This window comes from Chrysemys picta, chromosome 8, assembly GCF_011386835.1.
Source record: "Chrysemys picta bellii isolate R12L10 chromosome 8, ASM1138683v2, whole genome shotgun sequence".
Taxonomy (NCBI): Eukaryota; Metazoa; Chordata; order Testudines; family Emydidae; genus Chrysemys; species Chrysemys picta.
In genome coordinates this window covers 51,038,647-51,049,852 of record NC_088798.1, presented here as the reverse complement: position 1 = coordinate 51,049,852, position 11,206 = coordinate 51,038,647, and the positions used below count along the sequence as shown (strand labels likewise).

Sequence of the window (11,206 nt, the reverse complement as noted above, 5' to 3'; positions counted from 1 at the left end):
ATCAATCAGCCCTAAGATTAGAGTGCTTGTCATCTTCCTTTTCTTTATTCTTGGTTCCCTCAAGGCAGCCTGGCATGGGGTTGCTTCCTCTCAGGTATCCCAAGCCTTTCTTCTTCTGCCTCCTCCTCTTCTTCTGCTTTGTGATTCTTGTCACTTGCTCGGTTTGCCCTCCATACACTCTACTTTGTCTCTTTTCATGACCTAGAGTCTCCCACCTTTCCTGGTATTCTTAAAGAATTGCAGAAGAGTTTTTTTTTTTTTTAATTTCGCACCAGTTTCCTTGTATTCTTGATAGAGGTTGCAAAGAAAATTGTTTTACTCTATGGCTGCTGAGTTTTCTATACAAATACCTCCTTTCACTAGTACATTCTTTACAATCCCTAAGGATATGATCTAGCTTTTCCTGGATCTTACATATTACACTTAACCCATCTTTGTGCATTTTATTTAGAAATACATTACTATTTAATCCACAATGATCTGTTAGAATTCTAAATAGAGCTCTTTGTTCTTCCTCTCAGAACCTTGCATTAGGTCAACTGTTAAACATACTGCTTGGAATGTTGCCTCCCCTTCTCTCTCTATTCTCCTTCCTTTATAGCTGAGCTTGTTTTCCTTACTAGTCCCAGTTGTGGGTATGGGTCTCCATGACTGGCAGTTCTGGCAGCTGTGCTGAGCTGTGGTCAGCCAGGAAGCTGGCAACGCTCTTCTCTCTCTTCTGCCTGCATTCTGTATAGGATTCGTAAACCTCATTACTGCATGAGATTAACTTTAAGTATCTGAGTAGTCCCATTGACTTTATGCAGCTCTCTCTACTCTTTGCCTCATCTTTTATCAATGCCTCTAGGAAAGACAAAAAATAATATAAGAAATACTTAAAAGTTGATCACAAAAAACACCCACATATGACCCCAACTCCTGATTCATCAAATTACTTCTATTTTACACCCTTTCATACACACACACACACACACACACACACACACACACACACACACCCTACCTCACCTTGTAAGAGAGGTCTATAAAAACCACCTGATATAACCATATGCAGCTTCCCTTTTTTCAAGAACAGAAGGCTTTGGTTTTGTCTACTACAACTTTTTCTGGACCTTACATACCCTAGAGGGGTGCTGGTCCTTTATAGAGGGCTACAAAACCAGCACAGCCTATTCCTGATTTCAGCACAGAATGAGGCTAGGGATAGCAGACAATTCTGAGAAAGGCAAGATTATATAAGACAAGCTTGTGACGTTCCCCTGGTGTTATCTGGACTGGTGATCTGCTATGTCACTCCAATCCTTGACTCTGGAAGTCAGCCTTACCCTGCTCTTCTGTAAAACCCCCCACTCTCAGGCTGTTCACACACAGCCTCTAGCATGGAGGCTGCTCCCAGCTACATGAGTGGGCACTTTTGGCCAGCCACTGCTTGAATTGTGCAACCAAATGACACTAGCCAATATCTCCAGTCCCAGTCACAACCTTAGGAACCTCCGTCTTGCAGTGTCCAGTTATACCCGCTGGACACTGCAAGCTTATGAGTTTGTCAATTTCTCAAAGACATTGATATGTACCAGGCTTATTATCCGAAAGGGAGTCTCTGACATGCTTCAAACCAAACACACTGCTTCAGATAGAATAAATAAACAAATGTATTAACTAAAAAGATAGATTTTAAGTGATTATAAGTCAAAGCACAAGTCAAATTCGGTCAAATGAAATAAAAGCAAAACACATTTTAAGCTGATCTTAACACTTTCAGTGCCCTTACAAACTTAGATGCTTCTCACCACAGGCTGGCTGGTTGCCCTTCAGCCAGGCTCTCCCCTTTGATCAGCACTTCAGTCACTTAGTGGTGGTGCTGCAGATGGAGGTGGAAGAGAGCATGGCAAACATCTCTCCCTTTTATCATGTTCTTTCTTCTCTCTTGGCTTTGCCCCCCACCCCCCTTCAGAGTCAGACAAGCATTACCTCATTTTAGTCCCAAACTGACCAAGGGAAGGGGGGTGACTCACTCGAGAGTCCAACAGATCCTAGGACAGTGTCATTTGTTCCTGTGAGGCTGGGCTGCGTTTGTCCCATACATGCCCTGATGAGGTGTGAACAGCCCCTCTGCTCCTGGAGAGTTTTGCCTGGGCTTTTTTTAAGTCATGAGGACACATTTTCAGCCTCATAACTACATACATGAAATTACAACCTATAACATTACTATAACAACAATGCTCAGTGCATCATGATGTGGTGACGACACAGGAAAGGAAACAGAACGCCAGGTTTGTTGGTAGCCAGAGAGCTTTACAAGCCTCTTGCAAAAAGCCTCCCAGGAAAACTTTCCTGGGGTTTTTATTTCTCTCCTTACTTTGTTTACAACTCTTCTTAGTGGTTACATTCTTGCGCATAGAAAAGCCAGGCAGTATACATGCACATAAGATAACGAACCCATCTCTTGAGCGCGTGAACACCAGCTGCGAGGGTACAATCAAATCAGCCAAATAAGTTTCCCAAACACAAACGCTGGATTGAAGGTCACTCCTGCCTCGTAGCCATGGGAGCAGTTTGCCGCGCCTGTGGGCTAGCGATTCGGGAGCTATGCATCCCTACATCATGAGCCTTCCAAAGATACCCGACATGACAAACTTTGCATTGGATACCACACAATCATATTATAAGGATGAACATGGGGATGTAGGTGTTCCCCCGAGATACAGAGTGTCACAAAGCTACTTGTTCATATCTGTATGGATCTAGGGTTGGACAAGACCTGAAGTGAGGCTCTCAACCAAGACAGGTCCGGTGTAAAATCAGGAATCTAGGGAACAGTAAATTCTTAAGTCCTGAAAGGGAATGAGAAGGAGAAAAAGGAACTCCAGGCGTGTCAAGGGCAGAGTAAGCTTGGCCAAGAGCCCTGCATTAAGGGGTGGAAGTATAGATGAGAAGCGAAAGCAGAAGAAATAAATATCCTGGGATGAGAGAAACGGTGTGGGCTTGAGGCCCTGTGTGTTCACCTATTCTTTAGGGTTCCCAGTTGGGGTTTCCCAAAAGGATAGGAGGCAGCTTTCTTTCTCCTCCTCACACTCTTCTGCACCAAGATGAAGAGCAGGGTGGACCATGAGGGAAAGGACTAGTGGATTGTTTAGCAAAGTAGGATTTTTAAAGTTGGGCACCTAAATCCATACTTAGTAACTTCTGTGGCATCAGTGTGTTCTCAGCACCTTTGAAAATCAGGGCACTTGATTAAGGTACCTAATTTTAGAGTTGGTAGATTGAACATTTTAGCCTGTATATATTTCTATACCTTTGCTAGTTAGTACAGGTGCCATTGCGAATAAAGGAATCCAAGGCAGCTTTGAAATATCGATAGTGGTTAGAAAAAAAAATGTAGTTTTTCATGATTCTATACCACAGTTTCTTTAATTTCTAGGTGCATGATGTTCATGTCAGTCATGTTCAGCAGCTACATGTACGGACAACAGTTTAATTGATTAAAGGTTAAGAAGCTATCTTTTCACTTGAAATCAAATTCAGTGCGGAGTTCTGCTAACGAACTTTAACAATTCCACATCTCAGAACATAGAGCATGACTGGGAGAGGAGTTGCTATATCTTCATATTATGGATTTTCTTTTATTCCTAGAAAGGAAGCTCTCGTGTCTTAAAGCTGGAGTTCTTTGTGGGGCACAGTGGGAGATGCAGCTTGGTTTTGCCTTTGCAACATAGGATCATGAGGTCCTATAAATCTCTTCTTCAAGTCATAAATGTGTTATCTTTTGTAGTTTAACAAGTAGTATATAAGATAATGAGGTCATCATCACTGAATGGACTTGTCCATATAGTAGATTTCACCCCTTTTGTAGTCAAAGTCTTTCTTATTCCAAGGTATTAACATAGTGGATACTCCAGGTATTCATTACACATTAGCAATAAAAGAATAAACTTCCCAAGTCTTCATCCAAATGCATACACCTTGACCCCCTAATTATGAGCTTAATTATGGCTAAGAACAATATATTATTAGCTTAATGAATTCTGGGAGACCAGTAGCACTTATTGATCTTTTCCCTCTTGAGCTACAATAGCTCTATGAGTTACAAGTTGTACAGAATTCTCTGGCCCGCTAGATCATTGTGCTGGTATAATTTTGCACTAGTGTTTCAGTACATGATATTGCTTGATAGGTAGGCTCACTCATGTGTTTCCTTGGGATAATAGCAACTGCCTATGCAAATGTTTAACTCTTCATACAGATATTGTTCCCTTGTATATTACTGTAATAGGGTGTGATTTCGCTCCTGTCTTCTTCCCCCAGAAACTGCAGACTCCATTGGATGTGCAATCCCAGCATCCTTTCATTTTAAATTCCCTCCACCATTATCATAACAATCCCCATGCAACAGTCTATTTACAATATCTACAGTGCTTTGACCCTCTCTTCAGGACCTGAGGGAAACAGAGGTTGCTCTTCCCTGAGGCCTGTGTGTGACTCCTCAACTAACCCTATTCCCCCTCCCTCTGTCTGGCACTTCCTTTCTGTACCCCTTTATCAGACTTGGGCTGATGGGCTAATTGGCCCCTTATACCAACCAGCTAGCCAGCCTGAGTATCTAATTATCTCCCTCAGCTTTCTCTGGGGAACTAATTGGCATCTAGGTAGAGGGCTGACTCACTCACTAGCCACTAGCACTCTGTCTAAATTACTCTGCATTTAAATTAAATGTGCTGCATTGCATAGTCTGACATCTTCAAATATACATGTTTTCTTAAAATGATCAGAGAGAAATAAACAGAAATATTTCAACATGTAAGCTAGCACACACAATATAGCACAGTTTTAATTATCTACCTTTATATATCCAGTATAAACTGGATAAAGTATTTCTATAAAATTGTTATGTAATGTTCCTTTTGATAGGTGAAGCCATTCCCGTATACTAACAAATTAAAACCTCTCATTTAAGGTGGCACACACATGTATATACCAAGGGTTGTTAACATTTAAAAGAAAAATAAATAATTTAAAGAACAGTAAAAGAAATGTACATTCAAAATCTCACACTGCACATTCCAAAAGGAACCTTAACTCTGGCCTATAGTGATGTCATGCAGTAACAATGAAATTATGATTAGTGTTTTTGTTTAGTGTTTATGCTTCCTGCCACTGCTTCCCATTGTTCCAAATGGGAGTGAAGCCAAGCTGCTCTCAAAGATGGTAGTCCCTATGCTTTCAGAAGCAGAGAGGAGCACTGTGTAGAGAAGATGACTGGAGGCAGTAGCCATATTTATTAAGGGAAGTGTTTGATCTCCTCCCCACTGAGAACAATGAGAGTTGGTACCATTTTGAAAGAGGGCTATTATTTATGAATTTCTCTGAAGGAAAATGGAAACTCTGGTTTCCAACCAGGTCTACTCAGAAGTTATAGTGATCAGTGCAATAGAAAAGGCCCCAAGGAAAACAGTAATTCTGTCTTCAGAGTAGGGTTTGGATAGAGTGCAGTAAATAGGTCATGGGTGCACTTTGAACAAAGAGGATACAAGAAAATATTGAATAGGTGAGCACCAGCTACTGTGTGCCTGAACGAGGCAGGGTATTCTTTGAAAAAAAAATAGTATGTGATAAATTAAAGACAGTAACATAATGTATATGCACAAGATGCCCCAATTAAAGATGCATGTCCAATTAATTCTGGCATTTTCTAATTTTGGAGTGCTTGACTTCACAACCTTAATAATGTTCTTTACAGCAGAGTGGAGGGTTGTGTGTGATATGTATTAACTTGAGAATATATATCCATGTGCCTTTTTTTCCAAAAGATGAATCACATAGGCCCATGTATCATCTTTACATCTGTTTAACATTGCAGATCACTAACTTGTAATATAGTTCTAAAGAGCATTTTCCATCAACATGGTATTACTATTTTCCATTTCTTTCCTCCACTTTTAAATACAGCTCCCTCTACACCCTGCAAACATAAAAGAAGGAGAACACAAGTGGCTGTGAAAGAGCCCTTCACACTAATATCCTAACCCAAATGAAGGCCATGTGATGCAAACATGAAGCTCATCAAACGTCACTGAACCTTGGAAAAGATGTGGATCAAACAGGAACACTTAGTTAACCAATGCAATGCAAAATATTGACAGCATTTTCTATGCTTTATATAGCTACATATAGAGAAATGACAGATTGTGTCAGTAGGAATTTTGTGAGTAACATCTTGTATACTGTATTAAATGGAATGATCTGATTTTTGTTTATGGATTTGTTTATGTTAGTATTTTACTCTAGAAATAAATTAAAAACAAAAAATAGAACCCTGAAAACTCAACAAAATGCATGAAACAACTCGTTCTTTTCAAAGAGAAAGCTGTACGTGACTTCCTGAATTTTTAGAACTGTACAACCCGGGCCCTTTATGTACCTGGGCCACAGAACAGTTGTTCAACTGCCTATATCTTCCCAACTTGTTTTTTCCTGAAAGCTGTATTTGCTGACAGTCATCGTAACTCCAATAAAATTTCAAAGTCACTCAGCGCTCAAGTACGTTTGTATATTTACCTTGAACACACTATACATACGTCAATCCTTCCCACTGTACGATGTGCCCTTTGAGTAGACTGAGTTTCACTTGAGCAGCGCTGTTCAATTACACTGCATAAAACTGACTCAATTTGTCATGCAAGATTTCACTTTTCTCAAAAGTACAGAACACTTTCTCTCAATTTTGATAAATTTCTTTGCCCTTTTATGAGTAACCCCTGAGGCTTTTATGTGTGCAGTTTCTCTTTGACTGCTGTTATCTCAGGGGGTAGAGAAATGTGCTCATGCATTAGGGACAGCACTTTAACATTTTCACACAAGTCAAGCTGACTTCCAAGTGAATTGGGCTTCATTGATATTGCAAATGGTCAACTTAAATTCACTGATATTATATTACTCTCCCCTACTTCAAGAGGAATAATGAAAATCGCTCATGGCATGGCTTGCTTTTAAATAAGAAATGTTGCAAGGCACAGACACTGTAGGAGGACCAGATATATACTTTCCCTTTTATTTCTTTTTGATAGTCATTTATTGCCACAAGCACACTCAATCATATGCCTTTTAATTATCTAACCTCATTGACAAGTGTTTTCATCTAATAATCTAATGTGTATTAATAATTGTCTAGATTGTAGCATCATAGAATCATAAATAACAATTTGGAGAACTATAATAGATACTTGGAGCTTGTATTTGTAATAATAATGGCTAGTTTATATTTATATAATGCCTGAAGGTTCTCAAAGCTCTTCCCAAATTTACCTGAGTATAATTTATAAATAAGTTTATTACTTCAGCCATCGCTGAAATGCAAACACAACTGAGGTGAAATGAAGATTGTTTCACATTCCCACTAAAGTCAGTGCAAAGGCCTTCATTGGATTGGTCCCAAAGGAAGGAAAATAGGAGTAGCTTACATATTTGAAACTGCAGTGGGTGTTGGAGCAGCCAAACTGTAAATGAATGAGGACAGGTTGTTGCTCATGGAGCTACAAATGTAATAGGTACCTTTGTCTGTGGATTTTCCTCCTCTGCATGGAACGGGGATGTGCTGCCTCAACTGTACCATCCCCTTTGCTTAATATTTTATGGAGACCTCTTCCTGGGGTTCCCTGAAAGAGAAAAGGTGAGGTGCCACCCTCTGTGACTGTCCATTGCAAGAGTCTGGGGATTTCTACATGGAAGTCCAAGAGGCAATTCATTTGGGGCTTGTGTGTACCTCCCTCTGGGTCCCTCTACGGCTGATACTTAGAAGCCACAGAGTAATGTGATCAATGGCAGTGCAGCATCTGCTGAAGCCATCTGGCTAGGTGGAAAGTGGGCCCTGCAGAAGGTTCTAGCAGCCCCACTATTGTGTTTCTTCAAGTCCATTAATTCCTGACCCTACTGAAAACTGGGGCTGACGCCCCTGCTGAGGTATAGGGATATACAGCACTATACAGACATCGTGTGTGGCCACGTTCCTCACACTCTGCTAAATGAAACTCCACCATGAGGCTTAAGTGGTGGAAGACCCTGTATATACCCCACTGAGTTCTACCCCAGGGTGTGTGCGTGTTAATACACAGTGGCTAGATTAATTAGTTTCTGCCAGTAGAAACCTGGACTTAAATCTCCAGTTATGGAAATTCCACCTGAAATGGGACAGGAGCAGGGTAAGCAGCCCATCACCTCCATTCTGCCTGCAGTCAGCCAGAAGAGGCCTGTAACTAAAGTAGGATTATTCTTTGAAGGGATGCACTGACTTGTTGTGGAGCTACAACAAGAACAAAAGCTTCCCTCTCCTCCCAGTACACAAGGCAGAATGGTGCTTCCTTTGGAGCCTGGCGTCATTCAGTGCACACTTTGTGCTATATATAACTAGCTGTGATGGACTTTGTCTGTATAATAATAGAGATTTCCTCACCCACCTTGTCTCTGTCTGTGTATGACACTTGCAGATCAGTGCAGTAGAAGATGTTACACATGCACATCTAGGGCATTCTAAACCTTTTCCATGTCAGGACAGACCAAGAACCGTCCTCCCATCTAACTGGGACCTGCCCCCATTTAGCTATATGGGGAAAAGAAGGGGTGGGTCAGTAACGACCCTCTAATAAAAATCCACAATCAAAAGGACAGAAAATTGGTATGATAGTGTGTTATTTCAGAAATAGTCTGTGATCACACAAAGGCTGTGTTTAATTGCATATGCAGCTTTGACATCCACATTTCCTGTGGGTAACAGTGCAATATTAATGATACCAACCACTTCACCTAAGGTTAGATAATGATTTCCATTCTAAACCTCTGTTATAGTCACTACTAACTTTCTGAAACTCTTACTTTGGAGCTAAAATTTTCCAGGCTAATGAAAGATTAAATACAACTTTTTAAAAACATTTGAATATTTACAAAATATGCTTCAGCTTTTTAGAAAACGTGGGCAATATATTTTCAAAATATGGTCAACATTTTTCATTCAAAACATTTCCCTCCCGCCCCCAACAAAATGGCTGCTTCTTCCAAATGGAAATGTTATGCCTCCCTCTGAAAAAATATTTCAAGTTTTTCATCAAATATTGTTTTCATCAAATTTATGCCAGCCCAGTTTAAAAATAAAATAAAATATAAACTCAACAAAACCAAATTGTTTTTTAATCAGCTGTTTTTTTGTTTGGTTGCTGAAAATGAGAATTTTTTTTTTCCTATGAAACCCCCAAAAAAGAAATTGTAGAAAATTCATTTTTCATGTTGAAGGGCGGCAGAGGACACTACCATTCCCTGACCTGCTCTTGTTACAATTTCTTTGCACATTTTAAGAATTTGCCTTGCAACATTTGAGCGAGCAAGCAAACTGCTGACTATTCACGAGTAAGAATAATGCTGTAGTAGTCATTGAAAATCCTATATAAATGAATATTGATTCTATGAGGGATGGATATATTTCCTAATGCAAATGATCATATTCTTTTGGTGATTCACCTTGAAATAATACTTAAATATATAGAAAAAATTCTGCCTTTGCTTTGCATGTATTACTTATAAATTGTGTAGACTAGAAATATTCCCTATTGGCAATCAAGTAGCATTTTATATACCTTGCTTGTAAATTCTATACTAATTACAGCTTTTCTGCTCAGTTCTGAACCCGTTGCCAGCAATTATTCCAGATTCCTGTGGACACTGTTAAAACATTTAGAATCAGACTCTCGTCACCTCCCACATTTTCTTTCTGTCAGTAAAATAAAAGGCCTGTCATCATAAATTCTACATGGTGACCCTCCTTCCACACTGCATTCATCCTGTTCAGAACTCTGCTGCTCATCACTTGGCAGGATGCAAAAGATAATGGCCATAAAAGTAAAGTCTGCTAACTTTCCTTCTTGACAATTTGTCAAAAGGCACATTAAAAAATAATTGGAGAGAAACCACACAGATTTTTAAAACATATTGAGTCATTTTTCTTCAGTGCTTGACTGGCCAGGTTACAAGACACCATTCTCTCTGTTATTAACAAGCCGCTATTGCTGCTTTAACAAGAGAAATATCACTGTATCCTACAAACCGGATGGCTGGGATTTGCTACTGTGGGTCTTTGATTTAACAGAAAAGTCAACAGGCAAAATATCTGGCACTTTCAGTTCATGCCTTCTCTTTTCTTGGCCTTTTAAAAAGTAAATACTTTTTTTACATTGTATTGGCCCAAGCAGCAATATGGCCAAATGAACTAATAAATGCCATAAAAAACTCCCATTAAAAAAAAAGTCAAAACTCCAGTAACAACACTGGTTGATTGATTTTGTTGAGAAAAAGACACAACTGTTTTTTAAAGGAAGGATTAGTTATTGAAATGGCTCAGTGATCAAAAAAGACCCTTGTTCCTATATCCAGAATATGCTGTAAATAAAAACCCATACAAAACAAAACACTGAAGTCAACTGAGCTATGCTGACTTGCATCCTCTGAGGATCTGGCCCAAAGCTGCTTTCATAGACATACAAATGATTTTAGTTTGGATAGACCCATCCTATATTTATGTAGTAGAATCATGACTATTTGCTAGGACTTAGCAGTTTCCCAATTTGTCTCTTGCTCAGCTTTTTCTATTAATTGATAATCAAAATGATCCTTAACTTTCCTTCATGTAGATATAGCAATAAGATGGAGGAGAGTTTCATGATAAACTTAAATAATTGGCAAGGTAGAAAAGGCTGGCATAGAGCATACAAATTTTGAGATCAAATTACCCCTTTCCGTGACCCAAAAGCTTTTCATCAGGCTCCTAAGCAAAGAGAATTTGGGGTGTGGATATGATGAGATTTTCAGTCGCAGTTAATAGACTATAAATAATCTTATTATATAAAAAGTGTCTTATTTCCCTTTTGCCTCTTGATGAGATCAAATTTTATTTTAGTGTTGTCGCATTCAATTTGTTTAATGTAAGTCCTTAGGTAAACTAATTCATTTTGCTTGAAGAACTACCACACCACATTAGAAGAGAAGAATCTTCAATTGCCAATCATAATATAGCCCATATTGAACGAGAAGAGAAGATGTAAAATAAACAGGATCATTATCATACAACACTACAGAAGCACGTTGAATTTAGTTTTTTAGTTTTGGAAATTCTGTATTGTATACAGGTGATCATTTTTCAGTGGCTGAGATATCTTTGTTTAGAAAC

General features: G+C 39.2%; 1 long non-coding RNA gene across 1 annotated transcript; it reads right to left on the bottom strand.

Moving 5' to 3' along the window:
* Nucleotides 1–211: 211 nt before the first annotated feature.
* On the bottom strand, nucleotides 212–7,661 carry LOC135973294 (uncharacterized). The gene is made up of 2 exons (XR_010590103.1): nucleotides 7,549–7,661; nucleotides 212–843 (listed from the first exon to the last, which is right to left on the bottom strand). It is a non-coding gene; the product is annotated as an uncharacterized LOC135973294 (long non-coding RNA).
* Nucleotides 7,662–11,206: the final 3,545 nt, after the last annotated feature.